At 39.2% G+C, this 12,418-nt stretch overlaps 1 protein-coding gene across 2 annotated transcripts in view; it reads left to right on the forward strand.

The window, feature by feature from the left end:
- Window positions 1-1,079: 1,079 nt before the first annotated feature.
- Window positions 1,080-12,418, forward strand: part of mGluR (metabotropic Glutamate Receptor) — a 64,351-nt gene continuing 53,012 nt past the window's right edge. Inside the window, exon 1 of one of the 2 annotated variants that reach the window (XM_065495408.1) lies at window positions 1,080-1,221. The gene's annotated coding sequence lies outside the window, so the exon portion shown is untranslated. The remainder of the gene's footprint in view (window positions 1,222-12,418) is intronic. The other variant, XM_065495409.1, reaches the window with a different exon arrangement.

Raw genomic sequence — 12,418 nt, forward strand, 5'->3', positions numbered from 1 at the left:
GACAAAATGAGTTGTAAAAACTAATAGCTATGAAATACAATTTCCTGTGAATTTCTTTTGTTATTAAATAACTATTTTTGCATTAGAAACTACACCAAAGATTTTAAATGTCATTTTTTACTCTCTTATCGCTAGTTCCTGCAGAATTATCAACTTAAAAATCTACCTATTTAATATCAGTTTCCTAATCTCTTATCTCTTTTTCAGCTTGCACAAGCCTTCGAAAAATTTCCACTAAAAAGACAAAGAATCGTTTTCGTCGACAAAAAAATTTATATCTGAATCTGAGGTTCTATCAGAAATAAAAACAAATTATTTATGCAAATCATGAAGTTTTTATTCTTCTATTGCAACCAAAATACACATTAATCGGATTCGCTCTATTCCCCGCTCTCCTCAAGCAGCAGTTGTGGAGTGAATAAATTTACTTAAAAATTATCCACTAAAATTCATAGGTATATAATTTTTAAAATTTGTTAAAATAATTCATGTTGATTTGAAGAACACTGTCTGAACATTATAAAAGATAAAGATATTACATAATATAGTTTTTACAAACTCCCAAATATTTAATTAAATATTTCCAAATTTTGGACTGAACCTGTCATCAGAACAGAATATCGGAAAAAATAAAGTAATAATTAATTACTATATGTCAGCAGCTCCGCAATGTAAAAGCGGATTCTCATTATTTTTAATCGACTACCTTAAATTTTACTTAACATGTGACATAAATTGCAATTGCTAAAACTCAAAACGACCAAAGAGAGGCCAGCCAGATTGTGCTCAGCCGCTGAAATCCGTTTCCAAATGGAAAAATCGCGTCAAGCCACAAAATCTCGTTTACTGCCCAATTTAACGAAGCCGTTCGGACCACACTGGTTGAGCTAATAAAATAAATAAAAAGTGCCGCAGCATTCGGTCGGCGTGGCATAGGTAATGATTCGGCAAGTGCAACGTAATTAGCGTTGGGCTCGCGGCGGTGGCGGCGATTTTATTCGCCGATTGATCGGTGCAGGCGCAGCGACCGGCAGGCGGGGGATGCTGCGTGGAGGTGTAGCCATATAAAAGAGTCGGAGGCGGCTGCCGCGGCACACTCTGCTGCCGAGGAGAGGAGAGTGCTCGCCTTCGCCGGCCGAGAGAGATAGAGTTGGAGAGAAGTGAGAGAGAGAGAGAGAAAGAGAGAGACCCTTGCAAACGCACTCAATCTCGCGCACTCAAGTGAGTACCGCACTGGCTTCTTTAACTCTTTTGTCAGCGGCAGCCGTTGTTTTCAGCCTGCCGCGTTCTGCGCGAAATTGTGAACGCGTCCCTTTCCGCCTTAATTAGTGCGCGAAATGCAATTAAAAGAGTGGGGTCGTTCAGTGAAAGGGGTTTTTCACGTCAAATATTTAATATCCTCGAGTGTTTCTAAGTTTTTAGATAATTGAATTTCCATATTTCGACGTCGACGAGTAATTCAATTTTTGAATTACATAGCATATGATTCACGTTTTTTTTTTAATATTTGAGCACTACTAATGCTGATTTTTATAGTTTTATAGTAATCAAATATTGATGTTCAAGCTTGTTATGTAACTTAAATTGCGTGTTAGAAATTTTCTGGTTTGTACTTTGGAGAATTGATTTTAATATAATTTTCCTGGATATCCTGGATGATTTAATTAGCCTTTTCTGTTGTAACTTCGCTGATGATCATGTTATTTTTTTACCATTACTTGTTATTTAAAAAAAATTCAATTTAGATTTTGTGATTAATTTAAAATTGATAGCAACTTTGTTTCCTTATTTTAGAATAAAAATTAAAAACTATCTAATAAATTAAAACTAATCTAGAGCGTCACTTTTGAATCGAAATTTTCTATGCCTAAGAATGGTCGTGTAGGTTTATTAGTTCAATTGTAGTGAACAAACATTGCTGAAAAGTTTGTTCTCATGCCGTAATTACCATTTCCATCATGCAAATTCATAGCAAAACAGGAAAAAAATGTTCACCTCTGGTGCGAGTGTGCGCTCGGCGGAGTGCAGGACACACCGCGCTTCCACATCCCCCGGGTACAGCCCTCGGAGATTCGAACTTCTGTTAAGTACAACCGCAAACGTTGGTGGCGGCGAGATAAAGCGGGAAAGGGTCACAATTTTACTAATATTCTGACCCATTCTGCTTCACGCTCGGCGTTGTTACATGATTTTAATTGGAAATTCTTGCTTTCAGAGGGAGGAATGACATTTTATATTGGTTCCATTGCTATACATATACTCGATAAGGGCCAAAAAGTTATAGCGATGTTTTAACAAACGCTCGATTTTAAAGACGATTTCACTCGCATTCAGTGAAAGTGGGGGATTAGAATTTCCGGGAACTCGTTTGATCAACTTTCGAGGCTTTTGGAAATTTAACTTCAAAAGTGCTGAGACTAATCCGCGCGATTCGCAAATTTTCATCGCACATTACCACGGCAACAACTCTTGGCGGCCGCACTAGCTTTCCGGAAACATTCGATTTTCAGCTCGAGCTTAAAGCGGGGATTAATGATTCTGTGCGACGGGCACGCTCCAATTAAGCCCCGGTATTTCCAGTCAGCCCACCAATTTTGTTCGCCAATTATCATCTTGTTCCCTTCGATTGGAACGAGATTAAGGGCTTGCTAATAGAATGCAACGTAATTTCTATTAAGGGAATTAGTTTCTTGGACAGGACACTTCATTAATTTTGACAACGAGTATTAGAGCTAGCATATTTTAAATGAAATTCATTAAATTTTGTCGAACGTTCAACTCCTTTCTGGTGGCGGTGGTCACAATGTGTAATTTATTCAAATAATTATTTGGAAACACCAAAAGAGCACAAATTTATGCAATCTTAGCCTTGTTAACCACAGATCCAAAATTATTTAAGATGCATTTGATTTGGTGATATCTTCAAATTAATATTCAAAACATAATTAAATTATTTAAAATTTAAAAAATTCTTAAATTTTAAATACTTTTAATATTCTCAGCAGCATTATTTGTATCAAAGAAGAGGTATATCGAAAGGATGTATTAATCCGTACAAAAACAAGTCTAGCATAATAATATTTGGAATTATTTGGCTCATTATTAACTTTTGAATATTTTAGCTGAAACTGTTCGGGAAAAAACAGATTAACACATCAATCAATTTTAGGATGGAAAATTGTGGATAGATTCGAAAAAATTGAATTCTATATTTTCAAACAACTCCATATTTGTTATTAGGAATTTGAAGCGTATGCGATTTAAATTTATATTAAACTGCCTTAATTATATCTAACGAGCGAAAACTGCTAGATTTATGGACAACATGAACAGTAAACAGGAATTCGAATTGTTTTTCAGAACATTTTGAAATTTTATCTTTATAATATTATGATTTTTAATTTACATAGTCTAGAAAACCCGTTGCGAAAAATTTGTTTAATATTTTTTTATCAGTTTACTTCTTCTGAATGAGATGGGCGACCCCCTAACAGCGAAAAATCCGCGTCCCAATAACCTCACGAACGAATGATATGGGCGCGCGGGCCTCATTGAAGGAAGCCCAGTTCAGCTTGAGTGACTACCCCCGCACCGGGGTCATTTTATTGAAACGCTAGACATTTGTCCCATGAAAATAATTCACGCACACTGGAAATGAGCAGTCGGAAACCTTTGGCAATCCTCCCAAATCCGAATGTACTCGTCATTGCAGTGTAAGAGAATCAAATTTAGGATCAAATCAGTCCGTACTCGACTCCCAAACATCTCTTAGATTCTCACATAGCAACGTCCACGCAAAGCATGCATTTAAGAAAGCGAGCCAATGGCTTGGTTCTTCAGATATTAACAAATGATCATTCAATTGATTAAAAACAACAAATAAATCATGTGTTTTAAACCAATTTTTATTTAATTGGTTTTTCACAGCTTAAAAGCGACGAGTTAAATTTTTTGGCCACCATTTATTTCACATTATGGCAGGGACATCACAAGAACAGCCAGTGAAATCGTCACTTGTCAAAATGTTTCCACGTTAGGTTATTTTTAAACAGTTCGTTTCAGCTCGGTGTTTCTTCCAGCTCCACACACATATATTACACGTCCCATTATTTTAGTTTGATTTCGGTTTGCATGACTTTTGGACTTTTTTTCGAGCCAATCGTACTTCCGCTGCCTTGCTATCCATTTCCATTCCCCGAATTCGCTCCAATTGCTGATGATATCGAGGGGGCAAGCAGTAAACGTGAATTCGGCAATTTCCATTCTCGCGCGCTCACGAGCGTGGTGCGTGTCTCACATCCGATGATTGTAAAGCTCCAGCGTCTTGACAGCGTAACGCAGTGACTTTATTTCGCTGGCGCGGCGCCAAATTGTCTGCGTCGTTCCAGATAGCATTTCGCTGATGCATTTCTTGACGGGCAGCGCCAAAACGCGGACACGTTTCGGTGAAAGAAAACGGTATAAATTACGCAAAAATCATTTCGCGACATTATACGGAGAACTCGGTCCACTGCGCATTTCTCCTTGAAGCGAAAACTTTTGCTTTGCCGCACTTGGTCTCTTTCAGCTGCGTATTAGACTCGAAAGGAAAGGCTATCTAAACACCTGTGAAGCAGCGGGAAATTCTACAACGAGCCTAAAAGCAGTTAGTGAGCTTCTTAGAAATATATTCCTTGGAAATATATATAACCTTTACAAGCTGTATCTTGTAAATGTCAGAGAGTAGATTTTTCATTTCTATAACAGGTCTTTTTCTGGAATGGAAACTTGACGATTGGAAAAGACTCTTTCGGTTGTCTGACGTTTCCTAAGCAACTTTTGAGAGCAACGAGAATCTGAAGAAAAGTTTGCAATATCAAAACGCTTTCTTTTTCAAACTCGTCGCCGTACCAATATAGAAGTATGCCAACTGTAAACTGACTATACACTATTCCAGCTTATTGCGAACAACCTGGACCAATTATAGCGACTCAACAATATTCTACAAAAAAAGATTTGAGAAAATAAATAACCTTCCACCAAAGGCCAATTAGATCGCTTAAAAATGTTTAATCTTTCAGCCATTTGAAACATTTTACTCTATTATAAATTCTGTAATGATGAGATCATTAAAAATTTTAATGAGAAGAGGAAATTTCAAATGGCTCTTTTCCATGTGACTGTTTGGCAGCTTTATAAGAAGTGAAAAGTTCTGGTCCATAGTCACTATTTCAGCCTCAGCGGATCAGCAGCAGTCGATTGTTTATTACGAACGGTCTTTCAGAATCGTCAGCAGTTAATTTTGGTGGGTTTTCAATTTGATTTGCAAATTACGTGCGATGCGAACGTGACAGCTTCTATACTGCAAATTGTAAACAGCACGTGCGAGACGAATACTTTCCTAAAAAAATTCTCTACTGCCGTCTATCCTGATTAAAGAACAGCCCTTTTATTTTTGGTGAAAAGACGACTAATAAATTTTGTAGGGGTTTTCGCGACTTTTTGAAGCACACCCATATCAAAATTCTATTTCAAACTTGGATGCATGAATGTGCTTTGGAGCCAATATCATCAATCGGCGAGCAAGTCACGGAAGGATGCGCGCGTGCACTACATGTCAGGCGTGCAAGAGAAATTGACAAGCGCCGTCGTCTCGGCGGCAAAATGGGATCGGGACCGGCAAACCGCACCGGGTCTAATTTGCCGATGCTGGGCATGAGACGGCATCGCGTTATTGAATCAATGAATAATTGACTCGCAAATGCACTAGTGTTTGCGGTTTTAATGGCGGATGAGAGCCGGATTATTGCCGGCGAGTTCGAAAGCCGTCGGGGAGGTGCTTGTGCGCCGAAACGCGACACGCGCGCGCTTTGACAGCTGAGCCGAAAATCATGCAGCCGATGTGGGGCTCTCTGTCAACCCCTAATCGACTGCTACGTGAAAAGGATGTTTGCTCGCTTTGCAGCCCAGCAGCCCCGCCGATTGGGTGCGCGCCGCGTACAAAAAACGGCAAAGTTCGCAGGGACGCATTGATTTTTGCCTTGCTAATTAATGTTTTCTGATGCGGTTGCGATCAAATTGATGATGCCAAATTGAAATGAATTATTAATTAGCGTTTGCAAAATAAAACTTGTTACATTCCGCAAAAACTATCGTGCGTAATTCATGTGAATGTCAAATAGAGGTAGGTTAATTTAAAATTGCTTTGGAGGTATTTGTATAGGAGGTTGAATTTAGGAACACAGCCATTTTTCCATGGGCTATAGTCTTTATTATAACTTCTACCATACGTTAGAAATTATCAAAATTATTTCCAATAAAACCAATTACTCTTGCCAAAGCTATAGCCTCTTTATATAAAAGTATACAGTCGTATGTCACTGGTCTTCAATAAACTCATAGTTAAAAATCAAATATTTTACTTTCAGATTATTGACTCTAAATGAAAATATGAAGAGTTTCTTTATAATTTATTAAACAAATTCATTAGGAAAAATCGTTTCAGTCAAATTGGACCCAACTCCTGCCAATCAAAGTTTCTGTCTGGAGGCAGCATTAGATGTTCCACTTGTATCTCCAAACCTTTTTAGGACACATTAAAAGATTAAAAATTATTTGAAGAAATAAAGAAAAGGAAAAACAAAAGCATGATTTAGTCACGCATCCAAAAGCTTTGAATCGTGCTGAGAGCGTCCAAAAAAGCCGAAGGGGTTGGTGGCCATTTGCTAATGGACCAGCCCGGGGGATGAATTCTGAGCGGATCCGGTCGGTCGGCTTGTTCCGAGCGGCTCAATTCCCTTCAATATTGCTACTTGCTCCGTCCAGCACACATATAAGGTTTTCATAATGGACCGCGCGGCCAACAATCGCAGCCATCATTACACATGAGCGGCTTTAATAATCGATCAAGTATATCGTCACCGAGATGCAGAGGTAGCGCAAAAACGGACCCGCATACATTACAGAAGCATCCTGTGTGTTTGTGGAGGTGCCTAACAAGTTGCCATCACCCACCAATTACCAAACGATCGGCCGACAGGCCGTCTGCGCAGCAGCTTTGAACTTGCGTGCGGTGTGGCCTAATGAGTTATTGAGCTTCGAGCTCGTGTTAAAACGATCAGAACTGCACTTTTCACGTTTAAATTCAACGATAAGGTGAATTAATCATTCAGGCTTTCTGGAGCTGTGTATAATTATTTTATTTTCTACAGGATTTATAGATAATTTATTGTTACATTTGCTAGCCCTGTAAATTTGACTATTCCACAATGTCCCGGCTGTTTTTACCAATTCTAATTTTCACAATTTTGCTTGTCCCCTTCGTGTTTTAGTTTAATTTTATATCCAGAGTGCTAGTTTTAACCAAAATATCACAAAATACAAATTTTAAATATCGGCCAATTTCAGTGGCCTTGACCCTATGAAAATTCACTTATTAATTCTATCATTCAAATCATTATTAACTTTTTGGGTTTATTTTATTAGCTGACAGCAAAAATCGAATTTGAGGCCGGCAGTACTTTTTCCAAAGCACTCAACATTGTGCCTGTAGAACAAAATATTTGCAAAAACATTTTTGCATTCAGATGGAAATGGTTTTGAATTCCCCTAACTTTCCTGTTGGCATTGATCAGGACTGGATAAAATATTTACTGTTGGAAAGCTATTTCACCGTAAAAAAGTCAATTTAGCTCAATGACGCGAGTAATTCAAACTGGATATTGTAACCAGGTAGCGATTGTTGCGTGTTTTCCGTGTTAAGCGCCGATAAGAAAATCCAATTTTTCGCATGTTCCCGAGCAAAAACAAACTCCATTTACAGCGGCAGCATAAACACACGTTTATGAGGCTAATTTCGGTGCCCACACAACACAGCGACGCATCGACCATAACCAATGCATATATGTCAAAACGGAAAATGATTGGATTTGTTTGAACAGCAAAAACACACGCACGCCGTGTTTTTCCTCGCAAATAATGGCTCTCTGCAAACGACTTTGTCCCTCTTTGGCACTCAATCGCTTCAGTTTGACGCGGATAAGCTCGTTGACAGTGTGAAAAGCGCAAATAAAATCGGTCCGCGTCACTGCAGGCCAAGACGCAAAATCGAATCAAGAACTCGTCAAAGTCGCATATTAAGGATAAAAAAAATCAAATTTGAGAACAACCAAGGTTGGAGCCGATCACAAAGGAAACGTCAGCTTGTTTCATGCTTCTATATCGGTTTTCTTTCTTCGTGTTCTATAATTTTCAATATCAACTTCGCTTTATTAGATTTAGAGGAGATCAATATTTTTCGAAGCAATATACTGATACAAAGCAAATAGCCTCGAGTTTATTTTTCATAATGAAATCTGTATTTTAAAAATGCCAAACTGCAAAATAAAGTTCTCAAGTTGAAAACTTCGAGTGCTTCTGTGCCCTCAAAGGTTTCTACGAACATTGCAAAATAAGGATCACAAAACATATTCTGCCATCGAGCATTGCTATGCATAGTTCGCGTCAAAAGCTAATCTGTTTTGTCGTGTTCTATTTGCTTTTAATTATGCCGCATTCGATAGTGTACCGTGAGTCTATTTTAATTATTGTCGCGTACAACTTTGTATTCTGCGGCATGGGGCCGACTATTCCCCATGCCCTGCATTTCTCTTTGAAGAGCGTCATTCCAATCAACTCTCTGCTGCGGCCAATCAGCCGTTCGGTTCGTTAGCAAACGTACAAACATATGGTGGCTTTTGCCCTACTCGAATATCATTCCAAACCCACACTCGCGCAAAGTACGATGTTTAAATTTTGCAATCAGTGTTTCCCTTTGGTAAAAATCTATTTTCTCTTTTTAAATTTCGATTCGATTGGTGAGTGTGTGCAGGCAATTCAATTAAAAAATCTCCGCATTTCCAATTTCCGAGATTCGTATGCGAGGATTGAGCATGAAAAGCCCCTTGGAAATGGAATGCTCGCGTCGGCTGTGATTGACACAAAGATGAGAATTCCAAAAACAGGTCGTGCAAAAATGGGAGAAAAGGAATAACTCGAATTTGCGCACGTGGAGAGGTTCAAGTCGCGCCAGAAAACTAATAAAAGGGAGGCGTATGATAATGAGACGTGGTGGCGGAAATATTGAGTATTTCAGGCATGCCTTATTACTTGCGGCGATCAAGATGGGACCGTGTTCACGACCCGCAGGTGGCAAGAATGCGCCCTATCTGAATAAACTATATTAGAATTCCTCGCCTATCGCCGCGCTGTTCGGGCCTTTCATCCTCGATCCTATTTTATTTTACGCAAACACGTTCGCTCGCACGCCGACTCGCAATTGATCCTGCGCTTGCAACCATATCATTCCGATCCCTTTCCCATTTCCGACAACACCGTATTTTGAATAATTTCCTCCCTGATACACCATATTGCTGACAAGGGAGTTGCGGAAAACGGCAAGAGTTGAGTGAAATGTCGAACGGTTGGTGCTGACGTCTTTCGATCCGAATGAAGAAAAACGGAAAGAATATGTAGAACAAAAGTTTTGGTGCAAATGTGTTCATGATCGTCAATGAACGTTAATGCTTGATTCTTTAAAATAATGAGAACTGATCGAAAAATTAAGAGATATATGAATTTTAATGCATCAAATGGCTTAGTTTTAAGCGGATTGACACAGGGTGTACAAAGCTTTTAGTGAATTTTAAGAGGGAAATGTTTTAGTGCTGAACATTGGTCGTATCAGCCTCGGATTTGATCAGCTATGAAATTTTGAGGGGTAAAGTTAAATAACACGCTCTCACACTGTATGCAGCGGCTTTTTCAGCCTGCTCAGAGCTGAGCCATTCGATAATTTAAATTTCATACAATTACCCTCGAGGAAATTTCTGTGTTTGTTTGAAATTAAATATATTTTAAAATAATTGATTCAAACTAATCATCTCTCGTAGTAAAGCTTCGAATAAAACAATGTCAGAGCAAAAGTGCCACGCAATTTCATCATGAATTCAATAAAAAAGGTCATAAGTTTTATCCAACCAAATGGAAAAAGACAACATGTAAAGAGAATAGCATTATTTCTCCCTCTCGCAGCAAAAGCTCATTCGCAGCGTTATGCCTGGTCGTTTGTCGCGTTGTGCGGAGGAATAAAAGACTTCGCATTGCTGAAACGGAGCCGGAGGTACAAGTGCTTCTATTCATACAGCTGCGCGCATATTAAAAGAGCCAATTTGCAAATTTCGACTTCATTGCGGAAGAGAGCGTGGAGAAGTCATGTCAGATCAAGTGGAGCAATAAATCTCAATCAGCAGGCGGCGAGAGAGAGAGAGAGAGAGAGAGAGAGAGAGAGAGAGAGAGAGAGAGAGAGAGAGAGAGAGAGAGAGAGAGAGAGAGAGAGAGAGAGAGAGAGAGAGAGAGAGCGCTCTGCTAAGTGTGCACGAGGCTGTGAATTAATTTCGAGCAGGATGATTGAGCAAATAAAACGACGCCTCGGTGACGACACAGAGAGAACTTTTGCCAGTCGGTCTCTCTCTCTCTCTCTCTCTCTCTCTCTCTCTCTCTCTCTCTCTCTCTCTCTCTCTCTCTCTCTCTCTCTCTCTCTCTCTCTCTCTTCTTAGGGCTGCACCCCTTATCTCCATCTCCGCCCGCTGATGGCTTGTTGGCGACTTTCGCCAAAGTTTCTCAATGGCTGGCTGAGCGAGCTAGCAATCTCACTCGCGGGCTGCCCTCTCCTGCGCCTTCCATATCTTTTGCCGGCAATCTGCTGCACATCCCTGGTAACCCCCATCATTTCTGCAAAATATTCGCAGTGATAATGCCCGGAGGAACGTATTATTTGCGAAAATTCAGACGCTTTGTTTGGAAAAATAATGAGACTGAAAGGATGTTTTACCTCTGCAAATGGAATTCTCAACGAAGACCGGAACTCTATGATCTGGGGACTAAAACAATTGCATGATTGGTCTTGGGAATAAAATCCAATCAAAAAGTGTCTACTGATGAAAAAAATTGCTTTTTGTCCCGTTTTTTGTATGCGTTGTGAAAAATTTGTTTAAAAGGTTTCAAACCTTTATCTGTGAATTATGTATTTATATTTAAAATCATTTGGAGCTTTCAATCAGCTCCACATTTTCATTTTTATGTGAATAAAGGAATATCATTTATATTTTTGAAATAGATTGATTGTTCTAAGTATCAGACGCTCTGTGGTCATAGCTGGAGAGGAAAACGGAAAGGTTTTATCGACTCTGCTTCAGGACGGAAGGAAATGACGTTTGGTCGGGTCTCAATAATTTTTGCGCTGACGACAAAAGTTTTGTTCCATGACCTAACCAGTCAAGAGAAAAATTGTGGTCAGCCAATCATGCGGCCGGTCTACTGTGTGAACCAAGTGAACTAAAAATATTGACATTTCATACTGAAAAACTTTGTGCCTTATTATCTCATCACAAAACCACTTTCTTGGCTACTCTCTGCGTAGCAAAGTACCCGAGGTTGATTTTTTCTGATTTGCATAATGGAAACTTGAAATTTGCTGGAAACACAAGGCGACCAGCTCGTTTTCTCTGTTATATGAATATTTTGTGCCTTTCTTTTCTCTCTTGTGTTTGTCCGGGACCTAACTTTATTGCATCCGACGCGGAGAGAAACGCGCACACACAGCTGGGATATTTCTGCGATGATTTAATGGCAGTATTTTCCTTTTGATCGCCTCGAGATACACTCCGCTTCCAAGGAATAAAAGTTGGATTTTAACAATGTCCCCAGAGACTTGTGCAAAGTATTGTTTAAATTGGTCGCTGAAAAGCTCGCTATAGTTGAGGAAGATTTAAATTGCTATGAGGTTATGATATGATTATATTTTGAATGAGGAAAACCAAGTCTTTAACCGAAAAATGTATCTATACGATTAATAAAAGGCTTTAATATATTAGGACACTGTCGGGGCCGTGGAAAGATAAACTTTTTATTTTCCACGAAATGGAAAACAAAAGAGTTTAACATTATATGCTTGTAAAAATAACGAGAAAATTCTTTAAATGGTGAGCTGTGTTTGAAATAATAAAAAGCAGTCACATTTTGTAAATAATCCATTTAAAAAATTACAGCACAGAAATAAAAGCAATATACAAAGTGGATATTTCTCTTTTCTTTTCAGGATGAATTCCATGAATCCAAGAAACAATCCGTGAATGTTGGCGTTAATTAACACCGACAAAAAGGCATTGTTTTTGCAACTGACAAAGAGAAAAGCATGAATTTTCCGCCTTCTCGCTCCGACGGTCTTTATAATCAGCGTGTTTGCCAAGTAACTCGATAATATTTCCATTTCGGGGCGAGCAAAAAGCCATGCAGCTGCCAGTCGGAGAACAGGCAGGCAGCTAATCTTCCTTTCTTCCCTGTTTATCATCTCCTCAGCAGTTTGTCTGAATAAGAGAGGGCGGAGGAGCGGCAAGGTGGG

Source organism: Cloeon dipterum, chromosome X (assembly GCF_949628265.1).
Source record: "Cloeon dipterum chromosome X, ieCloDipt1.1, whole genome shotgun sequence".
NCBI classification, from domain to species: Eukaryota; Metazoa; Arthropoda; class Insecta; order Ephemeroptera; family Baetidae; genus Cloeon; species Cloeon dipterum.